The sequence below is a fragment of the Gavia stellata genome, chromosome 3 (genome assembly GCF_030936135.1).
Source record: "Gavia stellata isolate bGavSte3 chromosome 3, bGavSte3.hap2, whole genome shotgun sequence".
Classification (NCBI taxonomy): domain Eukaryota; kingdom Metazoa; phylum Chordata; class Aves; order Gaviiformes; family Gaviidae; genus Gavia; species Gavia stellata.
In genome coordinates this window covers 7374349-7392259 of record NC_082596.1, presented here as the reverse complement: position 1 = coordinate 7392259, position 17911 = coordinate 7374349, and positions in this window count along the sequence as shown.

Genomic DNA, 17911 nt, shown 5'->3' with positions numbered 1-17911 from the left:
GTTGGTGGGGAACTCCTGCACTGCTAAATCATCTGTGAAGGATCAAGGAAGTACATATTGCAAGGTAGTGCAGAATGGTCCTGTTCTATGTCTTAGTTTTGATCATCAGCCGAGCAGGAAAGCAGGATAAGGCAGAAAACGTAGGAATGTCAAAAGAAGCAAAACAAAGACCATAAGAAAACCCCCTTTCCTTCATTTCCTTGCCCAACAACTCCTTGATAGTTTCTTTTCCCTGAACAATGCCTATCAACAGTTGCACTTCACACATGTTTGGGAAGCTCTCACCAGCTGTAGCCTCAGTCTAGGTGTGAGTCATATGACTAAGTTTGAAAGTTCACAGTGTAGGTATTTCCATGAGAAAAAAGTTACAGGAATTCCCTTTAGGGTGAATAGCATCCTGGCCAGCAGAGACAATAAAACTGAGGATCCTTCTGAAATACATCTTTTTCATCCAAGGGATCTTATCCTAAGTTGCAATTAGTGTATTGACTAAACTTCTAGATATCTCTCAAATATAATGGGAGCTAGGATGGTAAACCTTTGATTTCCTAAGTTAACTCAAAAGGCACTACATTTCAATGCTTAGGTAAATTTACTTAATTTAGGGAAGATGAGTTTGACATCCTACGTCAAGAAACATGTCCACACCTCCACAAGCTCTTTATTTTGTGTAAGCATGTAAAATAATGTTTCTGGAAGACAGGGGAACACTTCTTTCACGAATTTCCATATTACACGAAGCCCCTTTTCCCAATCTACTGTGGCCATTTGATTTTATTTCATTTAAAAAAAAAACAAAAAAACAAACTCTGGTAAAATAAGAGCAAAATATCTTTACTATGAACACAGATACTCTAACATCTAATATAAAGGAACAGATTTCAAGAAGAGAAAAAAAAGACAAAAATAACCTCTTGGTTATAACCATTCAAAAAATAAATGTACCATTTCTTTCTGCTTAATAGGACACATCAGAAAAGCCAAACATTAAGAGCTGGGCCAACTGTGGTAGTTGCTGGAGCTGCAAAACTCAATTTCTTGACTGATGGAAGCCTATAGTTAAACCCAGGGCAGGAAAACTGAGCTTGAAGAAGAATTTGATGCAGTATAGCATAAGAAGGTGAAAAGATGGAGGCGGGCAGGCTGTATATAAAGTGAGCTCTAAACAGCACAGAGAGAAAAAAGAGAACAACAACCCCCCCAAACCTAAACAAACAAATAGGATAAAGAAAAAGGGAAGAAATAGCCAGATGGCCACAAATCTCCAAGTTTGTCAGCTGCAAGTTGCATCATCATAGTCACTTAAGAGCACTGGAGGTGAACGTGTCAATGTAATTCACCAGTTGAGAATATTATTTGAAAGACAGTCCTTGAAGGATCCAGAAAAGGGCTTTTCTCCAAGTTATTTCCCTGTCTGAATGTTCATTCACAGAGAAAAATGTGACAGCAAAATAAAATACCATTGTTGTTTATAAATATGCCATTAACTTCAAAGTCCCTAGTTACAATAGTTAGGAACTGCAGTATGTGGCTGTATGTGTATGTCTTTATGACTTTGAAAACACAGAAATATTAACCAATACTCAAAACACCACTGAGCTGTAAGCTGTAAGCAATTACTAGTATCCCTCCTTTACCATGGGAAAGAATTTTTCTGAAGTTGCACGGGCAGCTCTGGAGACAAGGGATGGGGGAGTGAGCACAAAGGTTATGACATGGAGCCAGGATTAATGCAGGCCCTTGGAGGGATTTAAATGGTCTTGACTTATCATTTTGCAGCAACCTGCTGAATGCAAGGTCAGGCTGGAGTGACTCACACAGCCCTGACAGCCAGATTTCTGATACACAAAATAATTCTGAGAATTCCCGCTCTGGCTGTCTAACCAGCCTGCGTCATGAAGTTTGCCAAATCAGGAATTTCCTTAGCAAGAATAGCGATGTCAAGCTGCTTGACTGAGTAAATAATTGCTTATGGAAGAGAGAAATAAACATCTTTCTACCATAAGGACCTTTTCTTGAAATTCTACAATCTTTATTACTGATCAGTCTTGGCAAGTTGTCATCATGGCATCTCTTTGCCCACTGTGGACAAGGTGTGCACATAGAGGATTTGGCCTCCTTGGTATATCACAGTGACTGGAGTTCAGGCAGAGGACTTGGCTCTTTCCATGTCGCTGCTTTGAAGCTGACCAATGCTGTAGCTTTTTGAGGAGGGGGGGCAGGTGGCTTGCAATTTCTATGGCCTAAAAATAACAGCTTTTAAATTGACGCTGAGGAGGTGGAAAGATTTGACAATAGAACAGAAGCGAATACTCTGTAAGAAACTGGAAACTGAAATGGAGAGGTATGACCTGACATACAGAATCAGCACAACTGGCACATGATTTATTGATTATGGCCTGTCATATCAGCTAGCTGAAAAGCACAAAGCAAAGTAGTATTTATCTCTCTATAGAATTTGGTATTTGGGAATTACATACACTTTTACCTTTACAGTGATTACTCTCTCCACACAAAGGAATATGTGGCTTTGCTTCTGAAGGCAAGCATGGTGCAAACTGCATGATTTTTTTAGCTGCCAGCACAGAAAGCTGTGGCTTATACTATTGATTCACACAGATAACTTGGAGGGCCAAAAAAATACTTAATGGGGAGCAGACTTGTGCAAAATCTGCATGCATTTGTGAATATGGAACAAGATATTGCAAGAATACAAAAAACACCACCGTAAACAAAAATATCCTTTTATCTTCTTTGAATGAACTAGTTTTGTCTGCATGAACTTCTGAGCCACACTTTTGTGATCCTACCTTCTTTCATTATTTGGATAGTAACATGTACAACCTGTACTCCTAACCCTGAAAAATGACTTCAGGGTAATATATCTGTAGCAAAATAGCCCAAAAGAAAATATTCACACAGTGAGTGATCCAACTGCAGCCCTTTTGAAATCAATGGAAATTTGACTTCCAGAATCTTTGACCTAACATCAATAAACTGCAGGAATCTCAACAGAACCCACCAAGATGCTTGGGGCTCGAACACTTAGCCTGTGAGCAGAGGCTGAGGACCAAGATCTCATTTAGCCTGAGGAAGAGGTGGCATTGGAGGGACCTAGCAGCAGCCCCCAGTACACTGTGGGGAGATCACCAAGAAGATGAAGCCAGGCTCTTCACAGTGGTGTGTGGTGGAACGGTGAGAGGCAGTGGGCGTAAGTTGAAAAAAAGAGATTCAGATTGGATATAAGGAGAAAATTTTTCCCCTTGAGTACAGCCAGACAGTAGAGCAGGTGGTCTAGGGAGGTTGTGTTATCTACATCCTTGAAGGTTTTTAAGACCCAATGGGGTACAGCCCTGAGCAACCTGGTCTGACCATGTAACTGACCCTCTTTGCGAAGGAGTTTGGGCTAGAGACCTCCTGAGGTTCCTTCACACCTAAGTGCTTCAAGAACTCATGGTAGCTCAAGGATATATTAGTGGTATGCATAGTTACAAGAAGATTAAATATAGAAATAACATTAAAAAAATATACATAGGTTTTTGGTTTTGTTTACTTTTTCTTAAGACGGCTGTATCACATTTCAGTATTTGTTTCTTTAAAAGATACTTGATTTTTAGGAGGGAAGGTGATTATCTTAACGGATAATCCAGTTTTTCACAGAACAAGTCAAACTGTTAGATGTTGGTGCTTGGACATTTGTATGTACGTGGGCTTTAAAGAAGACTGCTCTCTCTCATTTATGGTAATGAAGCTTTCACATATATAACTGGTATCCTAGAAACTATTGCAAAATGACATTTACGCATCATGTGTAAGGAAACTAAAACCTTCTTTACAGTTACCTTTTTTTTTTACTTGAGAAGAAAAATAATTATTTCAAATTTTTGAATAGGATTTTTAAAATCATTCCAAATTAAGTATTTCTTGCACTGTAATGGAATATGGACACTACCAATCCAGGAACATTGCAAACTCAGAATAACTTATAATGTTTTAAGAAGTATCTCTGAATGAACTTGCAGGATATTATGGACCTCTTTGTCAGCTGCTAAGGGGCTAGACTACTGATATCCAACTTGTGTGCTTAGAACAAAAAAGGGTATCTCACTATCTCACAGTGCAATGCACTGCAAGTTTAGCCAAAGAGATCTGTCAGGATCCTAAGTATATCTCTACAGGGTTCAGGGCATTCTCCTCTGCCTCCACAATGCTGTTAACGAAACAAAAGCTAGCCTAAATATCAAATATTCCAAGTAATACGTTTCATTTACTCTCTTAGGGTCTCAAACGCCATTTTAATGGGGTCTAATTAAGACTACAAATAAAATCAGCAGGGAAGTATTTCACAGACTGCTTATCCTATAAAATATATGTATTATTTTCTTTTTAATTTCACCATCATTTCTACTTACATATCCTTAGAGGATTTTTTCCTGCATATCCATTTGAGTGATGTAGACCTGGTTTCAGTATCTACTATTAGTCTGGAGGCTCTCTGTTCATATGAGTGATTTAATGGCCAGATCATCTAGAGCTGAACCCTGTCTCATATAGCTGACAAATCTTAAATTCCAGTTTTTGAAATTTAGTGCCTGCTTTTCTAGCCAGACCTGCAGACGTCTACTGAAATGATTTCTTAGGAATAGTTCTAAAGGATAACCCTTAGCTCCAGAAAGCTATTTCAAGATGATGCAATTGTGCACCACTAAGTCTTGATACAGAAAAGTTAATGAAAAGCCATGAGAAAGCCGTAACTTTTCCTAGGCATTTTCTCAGGAAAGCAAAATGGAGAATAACAGGAGTCATAGACTCAGCACTGATTGATCATTTTTGCTGTATAATTAATCAAAGACCCATTAATTACTGTGTCCTAATCATTTTGAATCATTAACTGACAGGTCTTCTAGACAAGCAGGAAGAAACTACACATGGGCTAAGAAATTATACAGCACAACAGAAGAAGCAGCCAGTGTTATTGTCTTCCATCTCCACCTCTTCCTTTATTGTTTCCCATTTGTTAACCTGCATATGTAGTTTAGAGGACATTCTCCTCCTTTCCCATCATCTCTCAGTTTAGGTGTTAGAACAGGGTCAAATGGAGTCCTGTAAATGATGCAGTTTTTATAACTTGAGTTTATATTTTTCCATTCCATATTTGTTTTGTATTCAACTTCAGGACTGGCCAAGGATTACTTAGTTTCTAGGGTGTGATGCATTTGGCACAGCATGGCTTAGACTGGCGAGGTATTGCCTCTGCTTATTTCATCTGCAATTTTTTGCAGTGAACTACTGAGTTCTTGCTAGGGTCCTTAAACTAGTAGAAATGCTCTGCAGCAAGAATAATAAAAGCATTGATGCAGATTCTGAGCTAACTGAGAATCACAGGGTACATTCTGAAAGTAGTATTAAAAATGGTAAATTACCATTATCCCACAGCTAACAGATGGCCAACTGTCCCTTCTAAAAGCCAACAAAAGCAGAGGGATGGCCTAGTTACAGACATAGCATGAAGGCAGCAGACAAATTCTAACACTTTCTTATACTCTTTTTCCTTGCAGGGCTTTAAGAATATAAATATTTGTTTTAAGAATTTGCAAAAGAGAAAAGCAATTGGAATTTTGCCAGTTTGTGCACTCATATGGAGCTGTGGACCAAAATAGGTGCATGGCTTCAGAACCTCAATTTGAAAGCAAAAGGCCAAAATATCTCCAGAATCTCCACCCCAATCTAAAAACAATGAACACTGAAAGAAAATTCACAATAAAAAAAATATGGGGCTCTGGTCTGGGTAAAACTGTGCAGGGTCCACTCATTGAACTGGCAGAACTAGTGGGTCAGTGGCTGTGTGGTTATCAGTATGGTGCTCTGAGAATAATATATATGATCTCTTTGTGCATCTTCTCTGTGATGCTCATCTCCCCTCAAAATATTTTTGGAATCCTCAATCCAAATGAAATCAGGTTTGTTAAAGGGAGACAGACTGCAAAGATATTAGATCCTGGAAATGTTATGGAAAAGGTGTTTGAAATATGCCATTGGGAAGAGCCTAGGAGTTCAACCTTTATTTGGCAGCAACAAGACAGTTTGGCAGTCTGACTGTCCCAAAGAATCAGTCAGACACCTTTATAAATGCCAGTGAGTGCAACCAGAGTACACGAAGCCGTGGGAAACGAGTTCCATTTATTATAGTGCTCGTGTGAAGGTTCGGGTAGCATAAAGAAGAGACAAATAGGCTGAAGCAAATACGTGTATTCCTCCTGGTCAGTCTGCTTTGGAAGCGGAAGGAAATGAGGTCTGTATGCCATACATCTGAGAGGACACAATTATGCCTTTAATAATACTTTTATTACAGAAACTTTAGAGGAGCTCAGAGGCCATTCCATTAGGCACTGTACAAATATATAGTCCAAGATATTCTCTGCTTGAAAGTGCTTGAAAAACAAATAAAAAAGAGAGAAAGGGCAATGTTAAATAGAGGGAAGAGGGGGAGATCGCGAGAGATGGAAAGAGGCAAGGTTACGTTTACTGCACTACTAAATGATGTTTGTTTTATCATGAAAAAAGAGTAACTTAAAATATAAACATTACAACTAATTAACAGGAGAGGAACTGAGTCACATAGAGACAGTCAAAAATTGAAGAAGAAATCTGTACAGAAGTAGCAACTTGCCCCCAAATACCCAGCTCTGGTTTTAAAAATAGATTTGCTAGCAAATGTATATGTTTCGGTTAGGGATGTATGGTTTCTCTTAATGCTCAGTCTGGATGAGTATATAAGTTTATTAAACCTGCATGTTTATTCAGATTAAACTTTCAGAATTCATTACATTCCTGCCACAAACACTAAATTCACTATAAAATTTTATCAAAATGGTTTAGAAAGATATGCCTACCTAATTGCAGAATTCTGAAGAGCAAGGAAGACACACTTGTCTACACGACCCAGCAACTGTATCATCCTACATACACACACAGTTATCTTAAATATTACTATTCAGTGCGCTAGCTTTAAAAAGAGAAAGTTTATGAAAGTGTTGCTTTTATTTTATGTCCTTCCCCTCCAAAGCGATGCATAACCCACTAAAAAAAAGGTATATATTACCTTTTCAGACAAAACTTCTACAAAGAAAAATAAAGTAATAACACAGTGAGTTGTTTTATTAGTCTGAAACCATAAGCACCATCCAGTATATATATATACACTAGCTGAACCAAAGATTTCAATTGCTTCTGCAGTTCAGTGATTCACTCAAAGGTTTTCTCTCAGCAGCACAACTATTCTTCCCTGCAACATCATCTTGATCATTTTCCTTTATCCTCTTTCTAGCCTTTAATCATGGTTGGTCTGACTAACCTAAAAAAATAACTTTAAAGATCAACCCAAAAACATTTCCATATTCTGTTTCGGTTTTTATTCTGGACTTTGTCTGAAGCCTGACCCTGCTTAAATGCTGGTAATGTAACTCCTTCTGAAAAGAATGATACCCCCATACGTACAGCTGACCTCTCTCCTTACTTGTTACCTGCAAAATATCTGGGTGGGTGGAGCAGAAGAGCTATAGTGGCAAATGTTTTTTGATTCCTTAAGTCTGGACAAAACAGTTTGCTTAAAAAGGCTGCGTTTTCAGAAAGATCCAAGCCCTCACCCTAATCTTTTTGGTGTCCTAGGTTGCACAGCCAAGCAGAGAAGCATCCCATCATTTCTAGAAATGTAAAGACACTTTGAGTTTTTCCCTCCCTACCAGTTGTCTCCTCCTGTTTCAGTAGATGTTGGAGTTACACTGTAAGGCACAGTAGAACAGTGTTTTTCTTAACACAAGCAAATTTTACCTGTATAATTCTGGATCAGTTAATGTATTTGACTTAAATTGCACAAAGGCTAATTCACAGATTCATTTCACTTTACAGTTCTCTCCTGAGACTCTAATCAGAGCTGCATATGATTTAGGGTCAGTCTTTTTCAGAAGTCTCAGTCTCATGTGATTTTAAAAGTCAATGAGCAGATCTTAAAAAGCTGTCCAGCAAACATTTAGTAATTTCTTCCAAATTCTCAGCTGGTGTAAATTGAGATGGTGCCATTGATATGGAGGACTAAATTTACATCCACTGAGAGTATGGCCCTTGTAATTTGCTCTTTGTTCCCTACTGTATGAAAGTTTTCCCAGGTGCACAATTCACAGGTTTATCTCTAGGTATAGAAAGGTCAGAAAACGCCATCTCTGCAGCACCGCTCTGAAACATTAACCACTTCCTGCTCCTGCAGTCAACAGCTTACATAGAGATATAAAAATATATGCATGTATTTAATGAAAACTTACAGAAGGATATTCTAAAAATATACTCTTTAAGAGGTGAAAAATGTCCGTATGAAATAAATTTCCTAAAACTATGATGGAGCATTATTAAATTATAAAAAATGAACTTTATACCTGGAAAAGTATGAATGATTTAAATGAGATAAGAATTGAATCTGTGAAAAACTGGAACCATCATCAGTTAATAGACTTTATTTCACTGAATGGAGCTGAGCTTGAGTTAATTTGCAGTCCATTCACCAAAAACTATCATAGCTTGGCTGTGATGGAAGTGCTTTTATCACAAGACATAATGCAGTGAAATTGTAGGATTAAGAGAAATAAGGTGAAGAAGAAAATTTGACACATGCACTGGCATACATTCCAAGGAAAAAAAGGCTTCAACAGCGGCTTTTCTGAATTTATACTAATAACTTGTCATAAACCACACAGTTTCCATTTGGAATTCAGGTTTTGCTGTGCTAGATGCTATGCACAAATATTTCCAAAAGATGGACGGTACTCTAGAAAGTTTACAAGTCTAGTTTATGATAAAAACAACAGTTGGATAAAACAAACAAATCTAATAAGTGCAATCTGTTTTATTTATCAAAAAAAAAAGGTAACTGAGAAGAAACTTGATTATGGTTCATAAATACCTCCAGAGGGAGGAAATAGAAGGTACTTAAGTAGTCCTCCATGTAGCAAAGAAAGGCATAACAAGGAGCAGTTCTGGGAAGTGAAATCCAAACAAATGCAAATGAGAAATCAGTCAGAAAATCATAGTAAAGATGATTAGCCCAAGAAACAAAGTATTGAGAGGAATGGCAGGTTCTCCATCTTTTCAAGCTTTCCAACTACATCTGAAAGGCAATAACAAGGCAAGGTTTGGTCATACAGCACTTAGGTCATTGCCACACAGATTTTTGCAGGCAGATGTGAGTTTATGGTATGCTCCAAGGCAGTTGGAAGCAGTGCATCTGTATTGAAAGCCATTTGCCCAATTTAACATAGCACACCCCTCGAACTGTGACTTTAACCAGCTTGCATCTGTTTGCAAAAGGCAATGTGGAGTCACTGGTACAAGTGTGATGAGGTGGGATTTTACCATGGGCAGAGGCCAGACCCGGCAGTAGCTGAAACAAAAAATCTACAAGGTAGCCGTCAGATTAGCAGCAGTAACAAGGGTTATCAGTTACCCATTTGCAACCAATCTGAAACAAAGCTGAAAAGACATGTTTTAGCTATTTCAGTCCTTGTGAGCAACTATATTTTTGTGTTTTGAAGATAAACCTTCTGAAGGGAAGCTATGAGATTGTACACTGGCTTATATCTCAGTCTTTGCTAAGTTTTAGTTTTCTCCCAAAGTCACAAGTCTGAGCATCTTGTATGATTTCAAGAACAAACCTTAACACAGCCATATCCTTTTTCCCCTATTTTGACAGGCGTGTAGTATAATTGGCCTTAGTCTTGGTATGTAGCATGAGATGTCCAAGATGCCATCAAAATACCAGTGGTACCTTCTCAGTTCCACGAATTTTCTTCTGCCATTGTTAGAAACACTGTCCAGTTGTGCTGCTCAGAGGTACAGTGCATGGCAACATCACAGCGTAACAGTTTCTGGAAAAATGTGAGGACATTTCTGCCATAAGGTTGTCCTTATCTGACAACGTGAAAAATTCACACAGACAATTTAATTTTCTTTTGTTTTCGGGGCAGACTTTTCCTTTAAGGTTTCTTTTTGTCCATTGTTTTCTTTGTGTTTCTAGACTATCCTTGAGGTGGCTTACAGTGTCTCTTTCTGACTGACTTTAAAACTCTTGCACAAGGGTTTGTAGGAGACTTTTGGAATTTACTGAGTGCATTTTCACAAAAAAAAAAGTCAAAAACAAAACCAAAACCTCCCCAAAACCAAACCCAAACCAAAAAGAAAAATCCCCCTGTAATTTAACAGGCTGAAGTTCTGTACCTGATGTCACTGATGCCGTATAAATAGGTAAAATACTTTCTGTATGCTTGACTTTATATTTCTTTCCCCCTCTTTGGTCCTACCATTCACATCTCTTCCTTTCACATTCCATTCCATGTATTTGTGATTAACACTTGAAAACTTATTCCTAAATGGTAATTGAAGATTGTAACTTTTCTAACAGATTATTTTCTCCACTATTTACTAAAATATCATAGGTTTTAGAACTTGAACTTTATTGGAAAAACACAGGAAATCCATGTAGAAAATTATTCCAAATCAGGCCAGATGTACCTCCCAAAACTTTTAATTTGGAAATTACAGAAAAAATAGATATCTGTATTTGAAAATGGTCAAATTAAAAACAAACAATCAAACAAGCAAAAACCCTGCTACCATTTCCTGCTTTCTATTAAGAAAGTGTGATTACTAACAAAAAAATTAAAACTAAACCCAAAAATAATTTTTCCCCTTTTTGTAAAAAAATAGCTTGAAAAATTTGACTAAATGGGTTTTGGATTCTTTTCCACACAGAATTACCTGATGCAGGCTTTGGGGTATCAGCTGTGTCCAGAGATGTGTGAGTTACAGTTGCATCATCCTCAAAGTGCAATATTTGGCATGGTACGAAATGGTCAAAGCATTTGAAAAAGGCAGAAATAATGATAACTCATGGGATGAAAATTTCAGGGCTATCTCTAAATCCTACTACCTAGATTCCCTTCTCTTACTAGTGTAGTTTCATGCGAAGCTTTGTTTCAAGGCAAAAACTTCATCTCACACCCTTGAGAGTAAAGATGTGGAAGGGAATTACAGCTTTTAGTGCTGTCAGCAATTTTAACCTATGTCTATACTAGGAAATTAAATGCAGTTTTCATTCCCAATAGGCAGGTTGCCAAAGGCCAACCCAGTTTACTCATATGGGCATAGGCCATGCATGTGCAGGTCCTATGAATGTCTGAGTTAGTTACAGGTATAGGCAGCACCTCTAAGCCTAATTCCCAAAAAGGAATTCCCTTTTTGGGAATTAGGCTTAGAGGTGCTGCCAATTCCTTTTTGGGCATTAGGGGAATTAGGCGAAGGAAAGGGGAAGGAAGTCTACAAGCTTCTAATGGAGAGAGGAAGAAGAAGGATGCTTTTTAATTTAAATTGTTTCCTTTTCCCACTCTTTCCTCCCACCCCCTACCATTTGTCCTCCAACAAAGAGTTGCAACAACTGGGTAGTTAGATCCAGGAAAAAATACAATAGAAGGGAACTAACACATTACAGTAGTAGATATAAGACACTATTTCTAACAGATTGTTTTCTGTGCAGAAAACAGTTTTGTAAATTCCTTAACAAGTTTCTCAAATGGCTCTGATGGCTAATGTTTAATTTGCATCTATGATTTAATCTTAATCAATCAAAGAGAATAGTACTGAACATAGACTTATTGCAGGGATTGAAAGGCAATTGTAGTGAATTGTAGCTATAAACATCCCAGCCTGATCCTCCTCTCATTTGTCCAGGTGGAAGTCAGGACCAACTCCACTCTAAACAACGTAATCATACTGGAGTAAAAGTGGTGTAAACCAGAGTAGAGTCATGCTGTATAAGCTGAAGCAATTTCAGACTTGGCACTAAATTCTGATAAACATGCTACAGTGCAGCTGTATATTAAATAACCGATTTAGAACAAGAACAAGCCACTAATGCCTACATATTTCTTCAGACTAATAGGTGGCTGAAATACAGTATTTCTGAAATAAATGACAGGGAGTGTCATGTTTTGAAACATGTTTTCTTCAGTTGCCTATAATAACAGTAGAAAATGAAGGAAAAATTGCCTTAGATTCACAGAAAAGAATATGGGTTTATGCAAAAGAGACATCAGACCCTGATAAATATAGGGAATTTAAGACATCTGTGCTGAGATCCATAAAGGTGTTTAGATACCTAACTCCTGTTATAGAACACCTGAAGCCCAGACTGGGGAAGAGAGGGAAGGAGGCTGCAGGAGTGCTTGACTATGATATCCATGCCCTGAGCTGTAGCTCTGTATCACATGAGAACACAAGTTAGAAGCCAAGGAGCAGGGGAAAAGAGGTTTAGCCTGTGCCTTTGGGGCAAAAACCCACAATAGCCAAAACACTGTGTGGAGAGGCCTTGATTGTCTTTCTAAGAAGAGCATACCAAGAGAACAATCCAAGCTTTCAGTCTCTGAAGTTCTGTTTTATCTGAAAACAAAGGTAAACAAGATGCATGAAAAATAAAGAAATTCAAATTTCCCTTGTCAGACATGAAAAAGGGAAAGAATCACACACAAAAAATCTCCTTCCTGCAGCATGTCTTTGGGAGATGGATTCTTTTTTAAGTCTTGATCTCAAGCTAAGACTTCCAAAGACCTACTGAACTGCAACAAAGTCCACATAGTCTTCTGTGAAAACATCCTTCTGTTATCTCTGAGTTGCAACCATGATTACTCACTGGGAAGGCACAACATTCCTCCATGTGATCCTGTCCCACTTAACCTCAAATGCAGCAGCCATAACAAGATAAATACAAACCCTCCTTCTCTGTTGCTCTGCCATGGCCCGCCAATCTTGTCTCTGTCCCTGCCTCCTGCAAGGACATTGGACCTATGCAGTAGGTAGTTTGCCTTCTAGGTAGGCCATCTATGTGTGCCTTGTAACTCATCTCCAGTCCCGCCTTTGTCCCTGTATCCTGGATGGATCCCTTGGACCTATGTTGTAGCCTTGTCTCCATTCCTGCCTCTGGCTCCATCTCCTTTAGCTCTTGACTGGGCTCCCTGGATATATCCCAGACCTGGTCCATCATTTGCTGTGTCTGACACTGATGCTGGACCCTGTAACCAGCACCTGGTAGGATGCACCCCATGGGTGAGGGAACTGCATGTGCTGGGGTCACCTTTGGCTTACAACTCCATGATCCCTAAGGGAGCAGCTGGACCTTGTTGCTCCCTGGCAGGTGGATCTTGATCAAAGTAGAGCACTGAGCATGGCAGGAATGTGCAAGCTGGGATCTTAACAAGCCTAGCAAAATGGGCCCTTAGGAGATTTAGGCATTTGAATTTCCAGATGGCCTTAGGTAGGTGCCTAGATGCTCAGCTCCACCCAAAAGGTGGTGACTTAGAGTTAGACAGCAGCAGGTTATTAGGCGTCTAAAGAAAATAGCCCCTAAAAATAGAGGAGCTAGAGCAATCCAGTCTCAGCAATCTTTAGAGCACACTCTGACACACACATTTTGTCTCTGTTGTATTTAGAGCACCTTTATTTTATTTTGCATTGTGTTTCTGATGTTTATCTACCTTCTGTATCATAGCATGACTTTCCACTCATTATTCTGACAGTCTCCTGTCAATTAGATTATAAACTCTTTTATGGAGGAATTCATGTTATAGATGTGTCCAGCGTTTACTATAATAAAGACTCTCTTTCAGTTGGAGGTCTCTAAGCACTACTTTAAGAGGATATAATCATGCCAGCAACAGTGATGATGTCTGTGTAAGTGTTGGTTTCAGTCTGACTAATGATTTTTGCAAGGACCTGGAGCACCTTTTCAGTTTTCTGTGCCTCATACGTCTACACTAGCAAGAGGGAAATCATATTTATGAGTGCCACAGGATAACACAAGATAATAAAGCTTTCTGAGCATCATCTATCACATAAGCAATGCCTTTTAGAATGAAAATATTCCTATAAGTGTCATCCCTCAACTTACTTGTGGTTTTAGCATTTTGATGGAGGAAGGGGGAGTTGCATTAGCTACATTTGTACAGATAGTCATATTCATATATGAATCCACACCTATTTATGGCTGGATTTTTCAGTTTGAAGGGGAAGAGAAATCTGGTACAAGTGACAGATTCTGATCTTGTCTCTTTTTCTTACAGCTGCTGGAGGAATTTATAATGCAAAAGCCACAGGGTGAAGCAGGTTGGTATATCTGGGGTTCAGCATTTTGTTTAAAGCCTGCTCCCAGAACTGCTGTAATGATATGGGTAAATGTTGTTTTCTACTAAATACATTGCAAATATGTACAGCATGTTCTATCCCTGGGAAGATGCCACTATGAAGAGATATCACAGCTGAATTGCCAGAGAATTCAAGTGTAATGGGGAGGGGGAGGAGGAAGGAAGGAAGGCACAAAGAACAAAATGTCCCCACAGCCACCCACGAGGACACACTCCTAGTGAGATATGAATCAGCAACAGCCAAGGAAGCCCTGATGCCTAAAGGCGATTATGTAAGAATCTGAGATAAGTGGTGTCACAAGCACCTTTGGGTATTTCTCAGGCCTTTAACTGTGTCATCTAACCTGAGAATAGATACCCAGAGCTCTCCTCCAGTCTATGGAGAAAGCCGAGCAGCTGCTGAAGGTGACAATGTTAATAAGGACCCTAGAGCAGACAGGCTTGTAAATTAGGCATCTCAGGTAAATGGTCTTTGGGTGTGCTGAATGCAAGCCTTAAGCTTAAATCTGTGGTTTTAACACTTTGCGGACAGCTCTTCACTATCCAGTCTCATAGATCGTGGTCTCCTTGGGAAGGTATATCTTCCCCATTCCAGAATTCTGTTGCAAAGGGTAGATGTCAAAAGAATAGTGATAAGGCATCATTATTATAATGATAAGACATTATAAGAATAAGCGTAAAACAACAAACTGTAAACTCTTCACTAAAAAGGTGAGTCTCTGAGCTTTTACTGACCTTGACAAAATAGGGACTTCTGGTACAGCCTTGAGACACAAGAATCAGTAATTTTCATTGCCATCATCTACTCAGCAATGTCAGTAAGGATCAAACTGTGTTCTCACACATCGATAGCTCTTAAGTCAGATGTTCAACTAGGTCTCCTTGGCTTATGAGTATGACCCTTTGTAGACCCTTTCTTCCTGCACTGGGGAGGTCTACAGTGATTTAACTATCAAGATTAAGTACATGCAAAACTGATCACAACTAATAAATCACAATTGTTAGCACATATTTCTCAGAAGGTAATCATAATTTTGTTATTCAGCTGCTAATTTTGAAGCCACATTAGGACTAAAGAGATACTAGGTTGTGTATGATTTGGGTGTCAGTACCATAGAAGCACAGGGAGAACAAGTTGCAAAGTTACTTAGGTTTTGTGATATTTATCGTTCCCTTTGAGGGACATCAGACAACAGGCCCTAGACTCTACAGACTGTGATTCCAGTTTTCTTCTAGGAATGGCTTTCCTATACTGTTCTGAACTTTTCTCTGACCATGGGCAGTATAGGCTGGAATAGGAAGGCAGAGGAACAGAAATTAAAAGCAAGACATGTCAGGTTAGTATTATTGGAAGATCTGGGCTCAAACGTGGCACAGCCATGCGACTTCACTATGTGATTTCAAGCCATGTGGAGCTCAGCCACAAGTACAGCTTCAGTAATTTTGTAGAAAAGAGACAGTTACAGGGTTTATCACCTCAATGGTCAGTAGGTAGGGGATCAAGGTCATGACTGTTGCACACTGGGGACTGCTGCCACTCACCATGCAAGGCAGCCAGTTTCTGCAATATTTTTGGTCCATCTGTCAGTGGGCTTTTTAAGGAAATGAGCAAGATGATCCTTACAGAGAAGGTGAAAGAAACAAAAGCCCTTGTGCACATGGGACAATTCGCTTATTTAGCCAAGAGACAAACATGTGACAACAGTTGGTAAGGAGCAGAGAATTGAGCAAAGAGAGGCAACAGGAAGACAATACACAGGTGGAAATGTCAAAGAAAGAAGTGTAAAAAAGTGCCGTTTCACATGGGCAAGTCTATCTCGTGTTATACAAGGTGTGATATGAGTTTTTGCACAGTGCTCATTCATAAGTGATATTTGTTGAAACGTTATATCAGCTCAAAGGCCTGAAAATGGCTGGTCTTTATACACTTCAAATGATATAACTCAAAGGCAGGGATTTCTCATTTATGATTGTCTATACTCACACTCTTGTCAATGTGCAGAAAGGCTATATACAAATGAAGAGTGAGATGAAATCTTTAAACATAGTAGGGAAGACAGAATTTATACTGTTTGATCCTTTAATATCAGACAATTTTTATTATTATTATTTATTTTGATTCCAACACTTCAAAACTTTAAATGTATAATAAACTTCAATACTTTGTTGTGTCCAACGACTCACAAAGAAATGGCAAGATGAAATGAGATTTTTTTTTTCTAATAAGCTTTCACTTTATCAGTGTACTTATTAGAATTTTAGCAGTTGTCTTACTATGGATTTAACAATATATCTGGTAAAAGTAAAAAAGTTAAGTTTCCAGTTTTAATTTTATTCAATGTCTAATCTGAAAATAGTGTTAAGGCAACCAAAACCATCTGAAATGAGAAAATATCTGTTGAAGTCATTAGGCTGAGAGTACCAAGATTTGTATAGACCCCTGCAAGCACTTGTTTTCTGATCATTACTCTAATTCCTAGCATATGAGAGGTCAGACTGTAGCCTTTCTCAGTTTCCTAAAATCAGAATGCTATCTATTTACAGAGAGCATTTTCTTCTTCCACTTTCCTTGTTATCTGAGTGTTCCTGGATCAACACCAAAGTTTGTCTGAAAGGGGAAGTTCAAAGCTACTTAGAAGACTGGACACCCATTCTATTTTAGTTTTTCAATATATCATCAGCTATTCACCATAGTTTCAGAAATCCACAGTAAATGTCCCCCCTACACCATCTACACTCCTTTTCTTGCAGTTTGCTATTATCTGGTGTGTAAAGCTTCCAAAAGTTGTGGAACAGCCTATTTTGAGAGAACTTGTAAGCAAGAACACATTAATGGGTATCAGGTGCAGCTATGAATTTAATGAATGGTTTGTTGGAAACCACATTAAATAGCAACATCCGTCTGCAGATGAGCTCTGCAATGTCCTTATTTCAAGCCCAGGCAGATGGAGGATTTGCAACGCGCTTACTGTTTTCTGGTTCATGCAGCATTGCTTGCTTGTAAATAGATTCACAATCATGCCTGAAAAGACTTGGAGCTTGACTGTCCAGCCTTTTATTTTTGCAGCTTCCTCTTCAAAGTAATGAGTGTAGGAAGAATGTAGCAAGGTTTGTCATAAGAATTAAACTGGTTTAGGATTTTGCCCCGCTCAAAAGAAACCCAAAACTTCTTTTTTTATTCCCCTCTCTCAAACAGCTTTAGCCTGAAGAATGGGTGTGAAAGGGAAACTGTCAGATTCTTTTTAAAATTGTCATTACTTTCTGATGTTAAAGTAAATTTAGAAGTTTCATATTTAGGAACCAAAAAGTGGAAATGCCACATCAGGTATCAAGACCAGTGACTTCCTAACACATGAAGTCATATACAGCTTTTTCAGAGCATCACTGTAAATTGATTTTTAATGTCAATGTTCAAAAATATCCCAATTTATTTCCATTTTCAGCCATTTGCAATCCTAATACCTCCTACAATATTTATATAAAGCTGTCTGCTGGGGAAAGAAGAGGTGAAAACACTTATCCAGGAAATTATTTGTATGGTACATGAGTGGATAGACAGGACTAGCAGGTACTACTTTCTTCCCTTAGCCCTTCCCAAGGACATGAAAGGAGTTAATCCCTCATATACTGTGTGAGCTGTAGGCTTTTTTTCCTATAATTCAAATAAAAAGGAT